This window comes from Peromyscus californicus, unplaced genomic scaffold, assembly GCF_007827085.1.
Source record: "Peromyscus californicus insignis strain IS unplaced genomic scaffold, ASM782708v3 Scaffold_12__1_contigs__length_115047231, whole genome shotgun sequence".
Lineage (NCBI taxonomy): Eukaryota > Metazoa > Chordata > Mammalia > Rodentia > Cricetidae > Peromyscus > Peromyscus californicus.
Genome location: NW_026294413.1, coordinates 56,138,610 through 56,158,745, shown reverse-complemented (window position 1 = coordinate 56,158,745; position 20,136 = coordinate 56,138,610).

Sequence of the window (20,136 nt, the reverse complement as noted above, 5' to 3'; positions counted from 1 at the left end):
TGCAAGCTGGAGAATTTACCTAAATCTGGATCCTCAGTACACACATGAAAGCTGGGCATGGCAGCATGCATCTATAATTCCAGCATTGTTGGGGGGTGTCTGGAACTGGGGAGAGGGAGGTGGATTGGAGAAGGTGGATACCTGGACCTCACTGGCCAACAAGCCTACCTAGCCAAATAGATGAATGGTCCCAGGTTCAGTAAAAGACCCTATCTCAAAAAGCAAGTTGTAGAGGGGTCAGGAAAGACATTGGAAAGATCTCTAGCCCTCCACAAGTGTGACATACAGGTCACACATACTTGTACAGACATGTGCACATAGCCACGTGAATATGTACATACTCCCCCTACACACACACACACACACACACACACACACACACACACACACACACACTAAAGGGAATGAATTGAGAGGTGCTACGGTTTGACTGTCATGTCCCCCACATGTTCATGTGTGGACAACTTGGTTCCAGACAATGAAGCTGTTTTGACAGGCACTGGCAATGCAGGAGGAGGGGCTAGCTGGAGGCAGCCAGGAACGGGAAGCATGTCCTTCAGACCCACATCATTCCCTCACCCCTTCTTGACTTTGTTTCCTCATTGCCCTGAGGTGAATGGCTTCCTCCATGCCTCAGCCCACAGCAATGGAACCAACCTGCCATGAATCAAAACCTTTGGAACTACAAGCCCAAAGAAATCAGTCCTCCTTTAAGCTGTTTTGGTTTCTATCCTTTTATTCATTTATTTATATTTTATGTGTATAGGTTTTTGTCTGCATGTATGTCTGTGCACCACATGCATTCAGTGCCTAGGAAGACAAGAAGAGGGGCTTCGGATACCCCAGGACTGGGTGCTGGGAATGGAAGCCAGCTCCTCTAGAAGAGCTTCCAGTGCTCCTAAGCACTGAGCCATCTTTCCAGCTACTTCTAAGCTGTTTTTTTTTTTTTTTTTTTTTTTTTTTTTTTTTTTTTTTTTCGTTTTTCGAGGCAGGGTTTCTCTGTGTAGCTTTGCGCCTTTCCTGGGACTCACTTGGTAGCCCAGGCTGGCCTCGAACTCACAGAGATCCACCTGGCTCTGCCTCCTGAGTGCTGGGCCCCTTCTAAGCTGTTTTAAGAGGTACTTGACACAGGGAAAGAAAAAGCAACTGGCCACAGAGTTGGAAATACTTCCCTCATTCTAATGTAGAAGCATATTGTGCCCTACCTCAAGCACAGATATGAGCAGTTCTTTGTGATGCCACACTTCAGGGACCATTGAAGGATGGAAGCAAGTCAGTTAGCGGGTGGAATGTAGGTGGAGAGCAGAGACAAGTAGGTAGGGACCCTGCAAGCTAAGGCAAGAGCTGACCCATTGCATGCGATGCTACATTCTAACTAGAGCAAAGTTCTAAGATCTGGCCCAAGAGCTGAACAACTAGCAAGGCAGAGAAGCACACCTTCCATGCTTGCCAGCTCTCAGGCTTTCCCTGTGTTTCTACCGACTGTCCTAGCATGGAACACTGGAGACCCACGAGCTCAACCGTTACTAATGCATTCTCGGTTTTAACGCACAGTGTACTGGGCTGGAACTGGAATAGGCAGTCAGAGGCGGGCAATAACACTTATCATGCAACAATCAAATACCTCACACACTGAAATGACCTCCCAAGAACTGCTGGGTTTATTTCCCCCCTTGTATTCCTAGGGCTCAGCAACACTCAAGCAATGTAGATATGTTTTTAATATTGAAACAAAACAAGACAAAAGCAGTTGCGATGGGGAGGGAAAGAGGGGAGAGAAGGAGGTTTCAGGACACGGTTCATTTATAAAGATTTGGAAATCTAAAATTTTGCTTTTTTTTTTTTTTCTGGTTCAACAGTCAGTCCATCAGGAACCAAAATAATCTGAGCTTCCACATTCCCGATGAGGGTCCTTCCGGAAGCCCTGGGTGGGCATTCTCACCATATCACTTATTGCTTGTCTCGTGGCATTTGAAGTGGGAACATAAAACCTAGGGAAGGAGGCCAGTTTTTAATATCCAAACCACCAAGTCTAAATCTGGGTTTGTGAGCCTCCAAGGCTTCATTAGAGGGAAGGATAATATCGGCTTAGACCTCACCTCAACCCACGAGACATCTGAATTCTGATTTATGATCTAGGCTGGACCGACATATGCGATCAAGAAGTCTCATGTTCCATTGCCTTTCAAAAGTGTTAAAGCAATAGCAAAAGGACCAAACTTTTCTCCGTCCCTGATGGACGCGCCCATGGGGTCATGGAGGTAGCCGGAGGTCAAAGGAATAGTTGAGAACAAGCTGTGTTTTCTTTCGGATTTGCCACCGCATGACTAAGTGGCCACATTTTAGATTCCTCCAACTTTCTGAGAGTCTCAGGTGAGAAGGAACAATGTTCCCTGCATTTAGAGGACAAGCTTTATGCTCCTCAATGGAGGTCAAGGGGCTATGCCTGCCTTCCAGCAGGGAACGGGATACAGGGATGATGGAAAGTGGGCATGGAATATGTCAGGCAAGCTCTTCTAGGGACTGTCCCTTTCAACTATGAGCACCTGATTTTAAAACACTACACTAATTTTTTTTTTTTTTTTTTTTTTTTTTTTGGTTTTTCGAGACAGGGTTTCTCTGTGTAGCTTTGCGCCTTTCCTGGAACTCACTTGGTAGCCCAGGCTGGCCTCGAACTCACAGAGATCCGCCTGGCTCTGCCTCCCGAGTGCTGGGATTAAAGGCGTGCGCCACCACCGCCCGGCTTACACTAATTTTTTAAAGGTTCATTTTAAAAGTTCTGTGTTTGGGGAGATTATAAAGATGCCTAGGTAAGAGTCAATATGTTTGAGTGTAAGCAAGATCTTACAGTGTAAAAATTATTTTCACATACACAATCTAACTCATTCTAACGGCCTTTCTGCAAGGAGGCTTTCTCTCTACAGAAGCACATTCAGGTTTAGGGATGACAAGGACATGCATAAAGGGTGCCTTGAGCCCACACAGCCTGGCTCACCGTTTGTCTGTGGCCTGGCTGATGCTGAATACAGCAAACTGAGCCTGAGGATGCCATGTAGATCCACGGCTGCCCTTCGAGGGTATCAACACAGCATAGTTGTATGAGATTAGAGTTGGGAAAGTCGTTAAGAAAACACAACTCAACCGTTTCATTGCACCTGTAAGAAAAGCAAAGCTCAAAACAGGTTTTGCAGAGTTGGGAAGACGGCTCAGTTGGTAAGTACCTGGGTTCAACACCCGGCACCCCCATAAGGCGTTTGTGCTCTACAGTTGTGCCATAGCACCGGGGTGGGGGTGGGGAGTGGGGATGGGGGCTGGACTCAGGTTAGTCCCTGTGGTTTACTCGCCAGCCAGACTAACTTGGTGGATGGGTAAGCCCCAGGTCTTCAGGAAAGACTCCATCTCAAAGAATAAGGTGGGGACTGGAGAGACAACTGAGCCATTAAGAACACTTGTGTAACCATGAGGATGCAACAGATTCCAGCCCATACAGAACAAGCCAGACATCCCAGGAATGCTCCCAACTACAGCTCCCAGTGACTTGATGCCCTATTTTGGCTTCCGTGTGTCGCATGTACAAGCACACACACTGGAACATACACATGTATACACACACACACACACACACACACACACACACACACACACACATACACACACATGTTAATTAATCAATTAATCCCAAGCTGGGCCACTCCTGAGGAATAACACCTCAGGTTTTCCTTTGCCTTCCTCACACATGTATGCATGTTACACTGATGTGCACATATCCACATACATGCACATATAAAAACACACATTCACCCAAGATTTTACTGGCACCAAGACTCTACACAGTCCATGAGAGAAGAATTGCAATCATTTGGAAAAGTGTTGCCTACATTTCCTTGAGGCGCTTAAATCCAGAATTTTGTTTTGTTTTGTTTTTTGAGACAGTGGTTTCTCTGTGTAGCCCTGGCTAGCCTGGACCAGGCTGGCCTTGAACTCAGAGATTCACCTGCCTCTGCTTCTCAAGTGTTGGGGTTAAAGGTGTGCACCGCCACTGATCCACTAGTCCAGAATTTTTATACCATTCTGACAGGTTAAGACCTCCTTTTATTTCACAGACATGCAACTGAACCCCAATGGAGACAATGTGTCCAGCTTGGATTCCACACACCAATTAATAATTATCTCTTTTTTTTTTTTTTTGTGAATCGCTGCCCTGGGGTAAAGGTCCCATGGATTTTGTAATGTCAAAGAAGGTGAATTGTCCTACATAAGCCTTGTCTCTTAGGTGTCACTTTGCTCCTCTTGGGGACAGAGTCTGTGGAACCTTCTATAGCAGTCAATCCAATTCAATTTTTGAATGAGCACGTGCAGCAAACAGAAATCTTTACCACATTTGGTGCCTCTCATTATTGAGATGGCCTTCCAGCCTGCGGCTCCCAAAGTGTTTCAAATGCAGTGTGGCCCCACAGTTTTCTACAGTTAAGAAGCGTCTTGGGACCTGGTCCCCCTGAAAGCCCCAACTGTGGAAAGAACCACAAAAAGTTGATTTTTCGGGCAGTGCATAAGACTTGGCCAACAAGTAGGCTTCTGTTCAGGTCAATTAAACCTGTGTTCAATAAAACTGCATCAGAGATGAGAGGCCTGGGGAAGGGGGTCATTGATGACATGTTGGTGGCACCTGGGGACAGGCTGTCCTTGTTGAACTTGATTAAAAATCATTTCCAAACCTGAAGTTCCACGGAGCTGCATCCTTTTCCACCGTCCCCATCTGCCTTCACCCCTCCCTATCCACCACCCCTCCAATCTTGCTGAAGATGCTTCGCAAGTGGTAGCGTATTTAATCCAAAGACTGCCTGTGCCTGGCATGGGCCAGGGCACCAGCGCTAAAAGTGATGAATGTTTTCTTCTTGTCAGGTGAAGGGGGAAAATAATCAAGACAAAGAACACCAGCTCTTGACTTAGCTAACATCGTGGCAGGATGGAGTCTTCAAGCTAAGTGTTATTTTTCAGCTCTCTAAACTGGGTTGGGTTTCTTATCTCAGAAACATTACTTAACCTCCCAGAGCCTCCATTTCTCAGCTCTAAAATGGAGATAATAGTATTTTTCTCATCCAGCACTGTACTAAATGAGGCCGGCTTCACTTGTGAGTAAGACAATAATCTCACAACCACAGAGTGGATACTCCAGCCACCCAGATCAGCTTTATAAAACTTAACTGTTGGACAAACAAATCTACAATACCACCAGATTCTTCACACTTTCTAGAAAACATGTAGATGTAGAAATAAGAATTTCAAAAAATGTAGATTTGGTTGTAATGTGGGTAAACTAATATGCATGTCTGTAACAATGGTCTCACTCTGTCCATCTCTGATACAAAGCTTCAAAGAGTGAGTGTGGCGGCACACCCACGGCAGCCCAGAACTTAGGTGCCTGAGACAGAGGATGGGGAGCTTTAGGATAGCCTGGGCAATGTAAGGGGCTCAAAGTCAGCCTGGGCTCCATAGTGAGGCTCTGTCTCAAAACAACGAAGGAAACAGAAACACCACCAAAACCCAAACCAAAAACAAACAAAATATTCAGGCAAGAATAGAAGAGCTGTGTTGGATTCCTGACTCTGCCCACCTTTGTAACCCCAAGGACGTGTCTGCTCGAATCTGCACCCTGTTTCCTCATCTGGCAAATGTACGTGATGATGCCTTCCTTTAAGGGCAAGCCCCAGTTTCAAGTTGAGTCAACACACGGCTGCAGTCGTTTTCATTCAGAATTGTCAGCACTGGGGGGAGGCTCTGTTTACTCATCAAAAATCACAGTGAAGAAACTGCAGACACTGAAGTGATCCAAGCTCCTTTGGAAAAAACAGGCGCTTCCTCAGACTGATCTACATGCATAAAAATGGGTTATTTCCATGGGTACATTCTCCTAAAAAGTTCCATCATGTGCGTGAATTGATCATCTATAACTGTCGGGTTTGCGCTATCAGATGGTCCTACAGGAAAGAAAGAGGCACCAGTGTTGATCACCTGTTCCGTGTCGGGAACCGTGTTAATTACTTCAGCACAGGTCAATGATGTCCTTAGCTTCTTCTGAACACTCTGTGAGGAGGGATGAACTAGAATGCCATATTTAACACCCAAGGAAACTGAGGCATGCAGACAGGAAATGAACTGCGGATAGTTAAGAGCCAAGCTTGTATTCAGATGGGGGCATGCAGCCTTCAGAGTCCAGGCTCTCCCCTTCATCTGCTATGGAGGCTTTCTCCAGAATCACAGAGGATGGAAACCTCCAGGGTGGTTTCTCGCAGGAGTGTTAGGAGAAGCAAAGATGTGAAAGTTCTAGTCAGAAGAGTGCCATGTTCCCTAACTCACGAGTCCCCTTTTACTTAGTATCTTCCAACTCCTTGAGAAAAGGAGTAAAGGTCAGAATATCTTTCAGATGACTGTGAGAAGTGTCCTTGGCTGCATGGGACAGCTGGTAGTTTTCTTTGAACATGTTATCTGGAAAATTATGCCTTCTTTTTCCTCCCTCCCTCCATCCCTTCCTTCTTTCCTTCCCTCCTTCCTCCATCCCTTTCTCCCTCCCTCCCTTCCTCTCTCCCTCCTTCCCTCCCTTCCTTCTTTCCTTCCTTCCTTCTTCCTCCCCTCCTCTCTCCTTCCTCCCTTCCTCCCTCACTTCCTTCCTCCTTCTCTCTCCCTGACTTCTTCCTTCTTCCCTCCCTCTCTCCCTCTCTCCTCCCCTCTTTCCTTCCTCCATCCCCTCTCTCTTATTCTCTCCCTCACTTCTTTTCCTCCCTCTGTCCCCCTCTCTCTCTCCCACTCTCTCTCTCTCATATCTTCCTTCCTTCCTTCCTTCCCTATGTAAATAGCATCCTAAACCTAACTTGAACGCATACCTTATATAAAGAGAAAACCAGAACCATATTGCAACAATACATTGCTATTGACCAGGAGGAAGAGACCATGCTTTCCTAAGCTATCAAAGCCAAGTGTTCTATTGAGGGAGTGTGAAGCCTTCCACCCAGCATGGTGCCCGGCTCGTTCTGTAAACATATACACACACGTGCGCAAATATCAGGTGAGGGTCAGATGTGTCCTCCAGGGTATGATTCTGTCCAGAAGACGTAAGAGAAGAAAGATTTGCGTGGAGCACATATAGCTCTCTCTTTTCATTGCTTAAGCCTTCCAAGGAATCTTATACTCTTGTCGTTTTACAGTTTATACAAAATCCAATAAGCTTCTTTTTTTTTTTAAAAAAAAAAGTCTCAATAAGTCGGACCAATTTGAATTTTGTCTTAGGAAGATTTAAAATGAACGTACCTAGGACGTCAGCTGCCTTTCCTGTTGCCGTCACCAAGCTCCTGACTGAAGCAGCTTGCGAGAGAAAACACTCACATGAGACTCACAGCTTCAGAAGGTTCTGTGCATTGTGACCGAGAAGGCGAAGTGAACAGGCTTAGTGGGAAGGTGAAGCGGCCACTGCTCACACAGCATGGACAAGGAGGCCGACAGCACCAAGAGAGCCAGAGGCCAGGGTAGTCATCAAAGGCCCACCAATTCCTCCTCCAGGTTGACTGCCTCCAATGATAGCCTCACCAGTAGAGGACCATATGTTGAAATGCATGGTCCATGAAGACATCTCACAGTAAGCCACAGCACCTGTCCCATGCCTGCCATGGACACATGGCCTGTGCTCTCACAACTGAATCACAGGTAGAGCTATTACCTCCATCTTTAACCCTCAAAAGATTAGGTTTAGGCAGGCCAAGCAATATTTTTAAAGCTATGCACCTGGTAAGAACTGGAGATACAGTTTTAACCTAGGCCTAGAGGACTCTAAAGCCACGACTTTTAAGGCTCCAGGTCTCCTGACAGAGAGCAGTCACACCAGGCTTTGCACATAGGGACCAGCAATGATTGTGAAACCAGGGCAATCCTCACGGTTCATCTTTTTGGAATTTGTGCCAACTGAGAGAACAGACTGGAGACTGTGGTTAGTATGGGAGCCATGTGATTGGAAAAATAAGCTTTTAGGAATGAAGAAGAGGAGGAGAATGTAGAGGAAGGAGAAGGAGAAGGAGGAAGAGAGGAAGAGGAAGAAGAAGAGGAGGAGGAGGGAGGAAGGGGAGGAAGAAGAGGAGGAGGAGGAGGAGGAGGAAACATCCAATGGATGAAGAAGAGGAATAGAAAGCTTCCACAGTGCAGCTGTGACTGTTTAGACACAGTCAAGTTGAACAGAGAGACAGGCAGGGACAGCTACAGGAACTCATCCCCTGGAAGCCATCTGAAGTAACGGAACAGGAACAAAGGAAGAACTCACAGAGGACCTCGGGTCATCTTGGACAGACACCGAAGGGTCTCAGATGGGAAAGTGACTTCTGGAGGTGACTTTGGAGTGATGTCTTTAAAGCAAATGAAAAAAAAAAAGAATTAAAAATGATGAATTACAGTATAAGAAAGTCAGTAGACCATGGCCACACCTGCCTCACTTGTGCCCATACCTGTGTGCTGTCATTCCAGAGTCAGGGTTTCTGGGTTTCCGATTGACTTGGATGATAAGGCCCTGGCAGCCCCACCCAACACTGTGGGAGACTAGGTAGACTTCCCAAAGCTGTTCTACCCAAAACTGTGGGAGACTAGGTAGACTTCCCAAAGCTGCTCCACCCAATACTGTAGGAGACTAGATAGATTTCCCAAAGCTGCTCTACCCAACACTGTGGGAGACTAGGTAGACTTCCCAAAGCTGCTCTACCCAACACTGTGGGAGACTAGGTAGACTTCATAAAGCTGCTCCACCCAACACTGTGGGAGACTAGGTAGACTTCCCAAAGCTGTTCCACCCAACACTGGGGAGACTAGGTAGACTTCCCAAAGCTGCTCTACCCAACACTGTGGGAGACTAGGTAGACTTTCCAAAGCTGCTGCCAGCCTTGAGGTGTTGATCGGATGCTGAACTGTTTTGTGAGAGAAAACAGATGAATAGAAGCAAAGGATATAGAAACACCAGGCAGGTGGTAGGAAAGACATCCAAATGTCGGGACAGAGAGGAAATGTGTAAAGTGCATCTGTATGTACATATGGCTGAAACTGGAGTTGGATTAGAAATTACTCCAAAGCTAATTAGTGCTCAGAGAGAATCCCTTTGTCACAGGCTTGATCTAAGCACTTTATCTCCATGAACAATGGGGGCCGGGCTGCGCTGCCTTAGGCTAGTGAGTAATGGCCTGAGCCATCTGGGGCTGTTCTCTGGCACCTGAACCCAGGGGGAGCCTCTCTGCATGGGACCAGCACCCCCATGGAAACTCCGCTGCTGCCCCCAGGCCCCTGCCAGTCAGGAGCCTTGATCTTAGCACAAGGAGCAAGATGTCCCTGGAAATAACCTGAAGTCGCTCTCTTAGATTCTTTCCTCTCTTTGCCTTTTCCTGTCTTTATAACAGTTAACCGAACAATAATGGTTATTGCACCGCTGGTCTTTGAAGGAGGAAGAGAAGACAGTATTGCAGGGTGGGACTGCTTATGAATGAGCTGAACAAAGAGGAGCCAAGCAGCCACAAATGAGAAATACAGACAAGAAAGAGCAGGGAGGAAAATTTTGTTTCGGCTCACTGTGTTGGAGGTTTCCGTCCATGGTGGGATGGCCCCATTGTTTTCCGGCAAATAGTGAGGGAGAGCATGGTGGCTAAAGTGTGTGTCAGGGGAAACTGTTCATCTCATGGCCACCAGGAAGTAAATAGAGAAAGGAAGGAGCATAGTCCCACAGTCTCCTTCCAGGGTGTGCCACCGATGACTTAAATTCTTCCCTCTGGGCCTCAACCCTCTACCTACCTCAATAGTACCATGGACTGGTGACTAAGCCTCAACACATGGGCCTTTAGGGGATGTGCAGTCAAAGCCTAGCAAGTGGCCAGCATTTGCTTGCTACTTGCCCCATCTCTGAGCTAAGTACTTTGCACACATTAACTATCTTTCTCCCCACTGTGCCGAGAATCAGGTCCTGCTTTACTTTTACCTTGAAGGTCAGTTATGTAGCATAACCACCTGCAGCCATCTAACTTGTAAGGTTGAAGTGGAATTCACATCAAGAATTCTGGGGCTGATTTTCCTGACCAATTTAATTTCTAATTGTCTTCTAAACACTTATTCTTATCCCACAGAAAAGTGTAGATCTCACCCCTTTTCAAAGATGCTTGCTTTGGCCACAGACAAAGACCCATAGAAATCTCTGGCTGGTCAAATGCAGAGCATCAGCTACCATAGGTTTTCCACTCCCAGTTGGTATATCTACAAGGCAACCCTACATCGAAGGCTCAGAGAACATCCACAAAGAGGGGATGAAAAGACCGTAAGAACCAAAGGACCAGAATACTTTGAGACTGTATCTTTTGTATATGACAGGGATGCTTCACCCATGAGAAGTCAGCAATGCGGTTGCCTAAACAAGACCTACATAATGACCATACCAATCAGCATGCCAGTGGGGACGGGAAACATTTCATAAGGACCCACCCTCCAAGATGAAGAGCTGCAGACGGTCAGTGACATCTGAAAGTTGGAGAATAAGTTTTTCCCAGGGACAAGACCACTAACGGGTTATCCAGTCCCAAATGGCCAGCCCTAAACACAGGTACATAGAAGCAACACTAAATGGACTCGGTCCAGATAGCTATATCCCTCTATCTATCTATCTATCTATCTATCTATCTATCTATCTATCTATCTATCTATCTATCTATCTACCTATCTATCTACTTATCTATCTACCTATCTACCTATCTACTTATGCAATAAAATAATTCTAGAAGAAGAGGTAATGGATCTGAGAGGGAGTAGGGTAGATGAGGGAAGAGGGAGAGGAGGAAATGATAAGTACAGTGTACTTATTTATAAAATTCTCAAAAAATTAAAAAACATATTTAAAAAATTCTGTAGCTAGAGAGATGGCTTAGCAGGTAAGAGAGCAAGCCTAATGGGCAAGCATGGGAACCTGAGTTCAAATCCCCACCACCCACCCAAGAAAAGAAACAAGTATGGCCACATACGCCTGTAACTCCAGCACTACGTAGGAAAGAGATAAGAGGATCACTGGGACTTAACAGCCACTAGCCCAGCTCCAGGCTCTAGGAGAGTTTGTGAGATGAGGATGTCTCCCTCTGGCTGCTGCATGGGAGGCATAGGTACACACACTCACACTCTTGTGTGCACATGCACCACACATACACACAAAGAGATATCTTAGAAGAAATTTATAAGCGAAAAAGGCTTTATTCTTTGATTTAATTTTAATTATGTTTTATATAATGTAGAATTTCAAATAGTACCTCAAGGCTTCAAATGAAATCCAATTCCTTTCCCTTAAGACACCTCCAATTCCCACCCCCCACAAGCAGCTACTCCCAATTATTTAGTTGTTTCTGTTACTCGCTAACTTCGTATTTCAAAACGAGAAGTCTGCATAGCCTTTTCTCATCTCTTCGGTTTCATGGGTTTCCAATTCTGGAATGTAAAAATTTATCTCTTTAGGCACAATAGTTTCCTAACCTCAACATATAATGGTTAAGCAACATTCAGTCAAACCACTATCTCCTGCTTTTCCCCATAATCCACAAAGTCATATAGACTGGTCACATTCTACTTCCTGTGACAATGATCCTCCCCTCTTTCTTGGAGTTCATTTATGTCTCATTTGATTTGTCTAGCTTTCCATGAATCGTTCACAAATTAAGTCCCTATTCCCTACTAGACTTATGAATGACCACTTAATATAATCAAACATATCCATTATACTCATGTTTAATTTTTCATGAAAATATCCTATTTAATATAATATATTTTATTAATTCTTTGAGAATTTCATGCATGTATGCACGCATGTAAAATATTTGGATCATACACACATGCTCCTTTCCTAGCCCCTCCCAGATCCCACTTCTCCCAACTTCATGTCCTCCATTTTTTTTTATAACCTTTTGGAAATACCGTGATACTCTGCTACTTCCTGCTTCTCTCTAGAAAGATCTTTCTAGATATTCTTCTAGATACAGTTTGAATAAATCTTTTCACCTGGTGCCAAGACCTCTTCAGTTCTACACTTCCTGGACCTTGCATTCTGTTATTTATCCTGGTAGAAGGACCCAAGTGACTTCCTGAAAAGATGGCAGATAAATATGACTCCTCTGAAAATCTACACAGTCTACCTTCACAAATAAATGAGGATCAAATTCCAGGCAGGAAATAACTTTACCTAAAAAAAAACCTTGAGACTGTTTTCTACCTTTCTTTTTTTTTTTTTTAGAGAGAGCTTGTCCTAATGTTGTATTTCTAGTGTTTAATCAACATTAATTATTTTTATCACCTTATTTTAATTTCTAATAGTTGTGTTTTAATCTGTAGACACACACATATTTAATATATTTCCACTTTATAGTGAACTATTTTACCTTTTCTTTTGAAGAACATTGCTTGAATTGTAATTGCTCTGAATTAAACAATTGCTCTGAGCAACATTTTTCTGTTTATTGATTCTTTTCTACATTGTTTTTACTGTGTTCGTCGTCACTGAATTAGACTTTCAGAGAAGGCTGAGCGAGATAAACTCAGTGTGCATTTCATCTTGGTCAATCAAGAGTTCAGTGGTGGCATTTCAAATCAGCAAGGAAACCTAAATGGCATGGAGGTAGTTATGAAACAAATTTGGATTACTATGTATAGTTTCTCAAAAATAAATACTTCAATTTGAAAAACTAAAAAATTTAAATATGAGTTAATTCAGTCTCATGATTGGGAAGATGTTTTAAGGATGCTATATAGTATAAAACACATAAAGGGATAGATTGGAACTTTAAAAGTATAAGTTTCTGAAAGACAAAATAAAATAACTTAAAAGCAATCAGACATTTGTTTCTAATATATACGATCAACGTAGGATTAGTAAACTCAAAACATAAGAAACTTCAATGAATGACCCAGAAAAAGAAACAAATTTTAAAATAGGCAAAGACATGAAAGTGTGGCTCACAAAAAGGAAATATAAATGATAAATAAAATGATTACAAATATTATAACTGATTATTTTCTGATTAACATGGTCAGCATAGTTTTGTCCTAAGGGCTGGCTGGTATTTTTTTCCTTAAGAGCGATGTCAATAACTGATACAGCACAGGATAATGAGTATTTTCAGGCAAATGCATTAGCTCAGCTTCCTGCAGAGCAAAATGCCACTCTGTCTAGTAATGGAGACTTAGCGTAACAATCTATTGAACTTTAAATGTTTAATATACTCAATAACCAAAAAATCAATTTCTAGAAATTTTTATAAGGAAATTATGTGTCTACTAAGATTTTCATTACAAAATTATTAATAGAAATATTGTTTATGATAGTAAAACATGAGTAATTGCAAGGTGATAAGACAGTCTTCTTTTTTTTCCTTATTTATTTTTTTGTGGTGTTGGTGACTAAACCCAGGGCCTTGTGCATACGAGGCAGGCATCTCTAGCTCTAAGATAGATTGCCAGCCCAGTAGTCTTTATTCCTTTTTATTATTATTATTATTATTATTATTATTATTATTATTATTATTATTTTATGTGCATTGGTGTTTGGCCAGAATGTATCTCTGTGTGAGGATGTCAGATCTTGGGAGTCACAGACGGTTGTTAGGTGCCATGTAGGTGCTGGGAATTGAACCTGGGTCCTCTGGAAGAACGGTCAATACTCTTAACTGCTGAGTCATCTCTCCAGCATAGCCTTTAGTCTTTAAAGAACAGTATTGTAATTGAACACCTTTTTGCCATAGGAAAATATTGGTTATGCAGTGCAAATGAAACTAACAGAACTACTTTTTTCTATAAAACGTAAAACCGTTCTGTTGGGGAATAAAAGCGTTTGTCCATATGCACAGAGAAAGGCGCTATTCCTACCTCTGTGACAAAAGGCCTTGCAGATGCATCTTCTGGAGGAAGCCAGCAAGCTCAGACTTGAAGAGGGACTGGGCTAGAGCCCTCAAAGGCCCTGCCCTGGAAGCCAACATCCACCAGCGAGGCCACATGTCTCGGAGATTTCCCTCACCCAAAAGAGAGCCATTGGCTGTGGATCAAAGACTTAAACACATGAGCAGCCGCTGCCGCTGACAGAGGGCATCTCTAGAATGTTTTAGAAAGAAGTTCATGGAACTCCACAGATGGGCTGTCACTGGGTTAAGGGCATTTATCTTTCTTTAATTTATCATCACTTTTGGAATTTCTCCAAAGTGGGCATATTTCTTTTTTATTTAGCAAAAACCAAAATATTTTTATTAAAAATATAATTAAATAAAATAGCCCAACAGTATAAAATACTTAGGAATAAGCTGAAGAAGAAATATAAAGAGCATCTGTGAACGAAGTTTAAAGGAAGAATACATGAAAGATTTAGGTCAGGATTCCATTGAGAAATACGTGACTATATGGGAAGTCACCATTTTTAAAATGATCCTTTATAGCACATTCTTTTGTCTGCTCATATTGAAGTAGTTTTTATTTCTTGTTTTTCAATTAAGTCCCTGGGAATATTGAGACATGGGAAGAATTCACAAACTCAGAGTGGGAAATGTGTATTTATATTGTCTTTTTAGAGAACCACTTCAAAAATTTAACAAAAGTTCCAACCTTAGCCTGGCATGGTGCACATGCTTATAATCCTAACTATTGGCGGCCTGGGGGAGAGGAGATAGGAGTTCAAGGTCATTCTTAGCTACATTGCAAGTTTCTGGGTCAGCCTGGTATACATGAGGAACTGTGTATTAGTTGTTTTCTACTGCTGGGATAAACCACTCTGCTCAAGACAACTTATAGAAAGAAGGGTTTATTTGAGCTTACATTTCCAAAGGGTAAGAGTCCATCACCATCATGGTGGGTGAGCACGGCAGCAGGCAGGCCTGGTGGCTGAAAGAGCAAGCTGAGAGTTCCCATCTAGAACCAGAAGCAGGAATCCAAGGAAGTGAACTGGAAATGGTATGTGGCTTTTGAAATCGCAAAGCTTGGCCCCAAGGACCACACTTCCTCCATAAGCCTTCCCAAGCAGCACCACCAACTGGGGACCAAGTAGTTCAGATATCCAAGAATATCAGGGATGTCTTATACAAGCCGCCACTTTCCACTTCTCCATCATTATTACCATATCATAATGCAAAAAAATGCATTTAGTGCAATTTCAAAAGTCCCCATAGTCTTTCCAGTTTCAACCAAGTCCAAAGTCTCTTCTGAGACTCAAGGCAATCTCTTAACTGTAATCCTGTAAAATCAAAATGCAAATTACATATTTCCAACATACAATGGCACAAAATATACATTATTATTCCAAAAGGGATACATGGGTCATACTAAGGAAATACTACACAAACATAAGACCAAAACCCAATAGGGCATATTCCTTATCTTGTATTTCCATGACTGGTGTCAAACAGTTTAGGTGGCTCCACCCTTCTAGTTTTGATGCCTGCCTCTTTCTTGGACTGTTTCCACTTTCTATGTTCAGCTCTCCCCAGAAGATATCATATGGCCCTGGTATTACCAATATCTTGGGGACCCCAACAAAACCCAGGCTTCATTTCCACAGCTTCATGCAATGGTCTCTCAGGGCCTCTTGTCCTCTTGGGGCTTTTCTCTCAGGAATGCCTCCACACATAGCATGGTCTCAGTGGCTCTCTGAAACCATGAAAGAAGATTCCATGACCCCTTTCCTCTTCCATCCTTCATGAATCTAAAGTCAGCATCATGGGATGACACTGCCAAGTTTGGCTGCCACCTTGGGATGGATCCAGGCTCTCTTGAACCACATTAGTGGTAGATTTTCCTTGTTGTTTTTTAGGTGCAGAAAAGTCCTTGGGTTTTTTCCTTTCACAGTTTGGAAGCTTAGTGTGGTGGGATCTAACCCTGAGGCCCCCCTTCCCTTTATTCCAGTTCAGAGCAGGCCTCTCTTATCCTCCTCATCTCTTTCAGCACAAGCTTTGGCTGTAATAGTAAGTTTCCTGAAGCTCCTTTTTTCTTCAAACTATCCATTTTGTATTTGTTTTTGCCCCATTTGCTCTGTTTCTTCATAGACATACACAACAGCCATTAATAACAACCACACCACAAATTCAATATTATATTGCCTTAAAATCTCCTTTAGCAAAGCATAGTTCATTACTTTTCAATGTAGCCACAGGCAAATTCTCAGGACAAGGACAGAAGGCAACCAGATTCTTTGCTAAAACATCGCAAGAATGACCTCAAGTCTAGCTGCTGTTTAAAGTCTTTGCTTCCCTCTGAAACCTCTTGAGCTGATTTTTATTCCAAAGTTCCAAAGCCCTCAACATTCCTCCAAAAAAAACCAATAATAACAGTTAGTTTCTTCATAGCCGTAGCCTACTTCTTGGTACCAACTTCTGTATTAGTACTTTTCTGTTGCTGTGATAAAGACCAACTTATAAAAGGAATGGCTTATTTAGGCTTACAGATGGGAGGGTAGTCATTATTATAATGGTGGGGAAGTGTAACAGCAGGCAGGCATGGTGTTTGGTAGAAACAGTGAGCTGTGGGAAGCAGGAAGCTGAGAGAATGGGCCTGGAACAGTCTGGGCTTTTGAAATCTCAATGCCCACTCCCAGTGACACATTTCCCCAGACAAGAAACGACATACCCCATAACCCTCCCAAACAGCGCCAACAAGTGGGGACAAAGTTTTCAAATGCCTGACACTGTGGGTGACATTCTAACCACCCCACCCCGGGTCAAAACAAATAAACAAACAATAACTAGTGCTCTAATCTTTGAGTCGGTTCATCCCACACTAAAAACTTATTTTAGGCAAAATAGCTGAAGATTTGTGTATTTCATTTTTAACCAATAATTTTATGACAAATAAAACAAATAATCCATTTTAGCTGCATTAAATCTATAGAATACCTAAATTGTGTCACATCCACACGTGATAATATAATCAAAAACTTGAAGATTTTTTAAAATTTTTATTACGTTAGGAGAGCCAGTTATTTTAAGGATTTGACCCCTGGTAGGTCATCTATATCATACACGAGAACATACAGGCAAGCACAAATTATACTAAACGTTTTTTGTTTTGTTTTGTTTTTAAAGAGGACACAAAGTGGAATGGGTATAAAAGTGGGGCATGGGATCAGGGGACAACTTTCAGGACCAAAGTCTCTGTTTCAACCATGTGGATCCTGGGGGTCAAATTCATTTTGTCATGCTTGGCAGTGAGGGATTTTTCCCATGGAGCTTTCTCACTATCCTCTCTAAGAGTCACGATTGAATTAAGAAAATAGAAACCAGGCAAGGTATTCTTATATTTTGGTTGTGAGCCCAGCCATTAACAGCTGAGCCATCTCTCCAGCACAAAGAATTTTGTTTTGTTTTTTTGTTTTTCAAGACAGGGTTTCTTTGGGGGCCTTGGAGGTCCTGGAACTCACCCTGTAGATCAGGCTGGCCTTGAACTCATAGAGATCCGACTGCATCTGCCTCCCGAGTTCTGGGATTAAAGACGTGCCCCACAAGCCCAGCAAGGCAAGGTATTCTTAAGAGACATTAAGTGATTCTTACAGAATCAATTACATAGATTTAGGGGAAATGAAAAACCAAAAGGTAATCCTGAGATTATCAAGACCTCAGTCTCTCCCGACCAGCAAGTGGCCAGCCGCCCCAAAGAGAGAAATCAGGTCAATTTCCTGAAAGGATTCCTGAAAGGTCAACCAGGGCTGGTCAGCAACATTAACACTGGGGAAATTCGCCTGGTACTCCCTTCAAGTCAAAGATTCTTGTTATAAGGGGCATCTGAGCAAACCCTACAACTTAGGAACTCAAACTGACTTTATCTGCAATTCAAAAACAGAAAGAAAGATGTTTTTTCCGATGTCCTAGAACTAAGCTCGCGGGGGTGTGGGTTGGGGCACTTCAGCCGCGAGTGGAGGGACCCTCTATGCTTATCTAGTTGGAACATGCATCCTGTGACTGTGGGTCCCATGCACTGGTGCGGACAAGAGGCTCCGAACTCTCCAGTATTATGCCTGTCTGGCTGATGCCTTCCCACCCTGACTCCATGATTAGCTGCAGAAGCCAGTCAAATACCACTGTGTTTGGTGGGGCTGTGAAACCAGGTCGTCCTGCAGGGCACACTGATCCCTTCATAGTGCTAGAAAAGGAACCATCATCAGCTACCTGTGCTCACAGGCAATGAAATTCCATAGCCAAAAAGGTTAGGGCCCAGCGGGAAGTCAGTAGATCCTGGGGAGTCAGGCTATACCTGAATGATCCAGACCCAGGCAGCAAGTTTACTATCCAAAAGAAATTTGCACCGAGAGTCATCAGCCCATCCATTCAAACCAACTCACACTGGTACCCCCAGAATACAAGCACCCTAAGGTAGCAAGCTCCCAAACTCCAATTTCCCTTTCCCCAGGAATTCCAAACCCCCAAAACACCAGGAATTGGTGATCTCAAAGATAAAGATCCAGGAGGCAGCAGAAGTCAGCTACTCGATGTTCTGGATGTGAGAAAGAATTCCTTAGCCATTCTCAATCGAACATAGGTCAGGACTGCTGGCCATGCTTGTACCCCAAATCCCCATATTACGTTGGGATTGGAACTAATCAAACAATAATCTCGACTTCCAACCCTAGTTCCAGTCCTGATCCTTCTGGTTAACTACTCTACTTATGGCCATAACAACTGGTCCAGTCCTGGTCCTTGTGGTTAACTACTCTACTTATGGCCAGGACAACTGGTCCAGTCCTGGTCCTTGTGGTTAACTACTCTACTTACGGCCAGGACAACTGGTCCAGTCCTGGTCCTTCTGGTTAACTACTCTACTTATGGCCCTAACAACTGGTTCCAATCCTGGTCCTCCTGGTTAACTACTCTACTGGAATTAAAAGGATTAATGGCTGGACCATTAATCCTTTTGCTTCTAACTCTCATTGTGGGACCTTGCTTGTTCACCTGCCTGTTTAGCTACATAAAACAGAGACTAGATTCTGCTAAACTACTGGTGCTAAGGACAGGATCTAAGCCCCTGCTCCGGATGAGTTCATGATTTGATTCATATCCATAGAACCAATGAGGAATGTAACAGGCCCCCAGACCCTAGTAGACTCCAAGACCTTACTAGAATTGACACCATATTAGAGGCACCATTTGGACTTTAGAATTCAAAATGGGGACAAAGACCGAATCCATCAGAGACCAAGTCCATAGCTCCAGGATCTGGGAAAGCGCCTAAGTGTACTAACCTTGCTTTGTGACTTCTGTAGCTCTGCTTCTCACTAACTGTTCTTGCTAACTGACGTGTGTCAACCAGGTGTGGTTTTTGTTTTTCGGGTTTTTTGTTTGTTTGTTTGTTTGTTTTACATGCCAACTACAGTTTTCCCTCCCTCCTCTCTTCCCATTCCCTCCCCCAACCTCCTTTCTACATCCCCCTCTCAAATCTATTCCTTGGAAAGGGTAAGGCCTCCCATGGGAGTCAACAAAGAATGGCACATCAAGTAGAGGCAGGACAAGCTCCTCCCCCCTGCATCAAGGCTGAGCAAGGCATCCCACTATAGGGAGTAGGTTCCAAAAAGCCAGCTCATGCACCAGGGACAGATCCTGGTCCCACTGCTAGAGGGCCTACAAACAGACCAAGCTACACAACTGTCACCCACATGCCGAGGGCCTAGGTTGGTCCCATCCAGGCTCCCTAACTCTCGGTCTAGAGTCTGTGAGCTCCCATAAGCTTGGGTCAGTTGTCTCTGTGAGTTGCCCTGTCATGATCTTGACCTCGCTTGCTTATATAATCCCTGCTCTCTCTCTTCAACTGGACTCCTGAAGCTCAGCCCAGTGCTTGGCTGTGGATCTTTACAGCTGCTCTCATCAGTTACTAGATGAAAGTTCTACGATGACAATTGGGGTAGCCACCAATCTGATTACAGGAGAAGGCCAGTTCAGGCACTCTCTCCACTATTGCTAGGAGTCTTAGCTGGGGTCATCCTTATGGATTCCTGTGAGTTTCCCTGGCACCAGGTTTCTCCCTAACCTTGTAATGGACCCCTCTATCAAGATATTTCTTTCATTGCTCTCCTTCTCTATTCTTCCCCCAACTGGACCAGTCCCATCCCTCATGTTCCCATCCCCCATACCC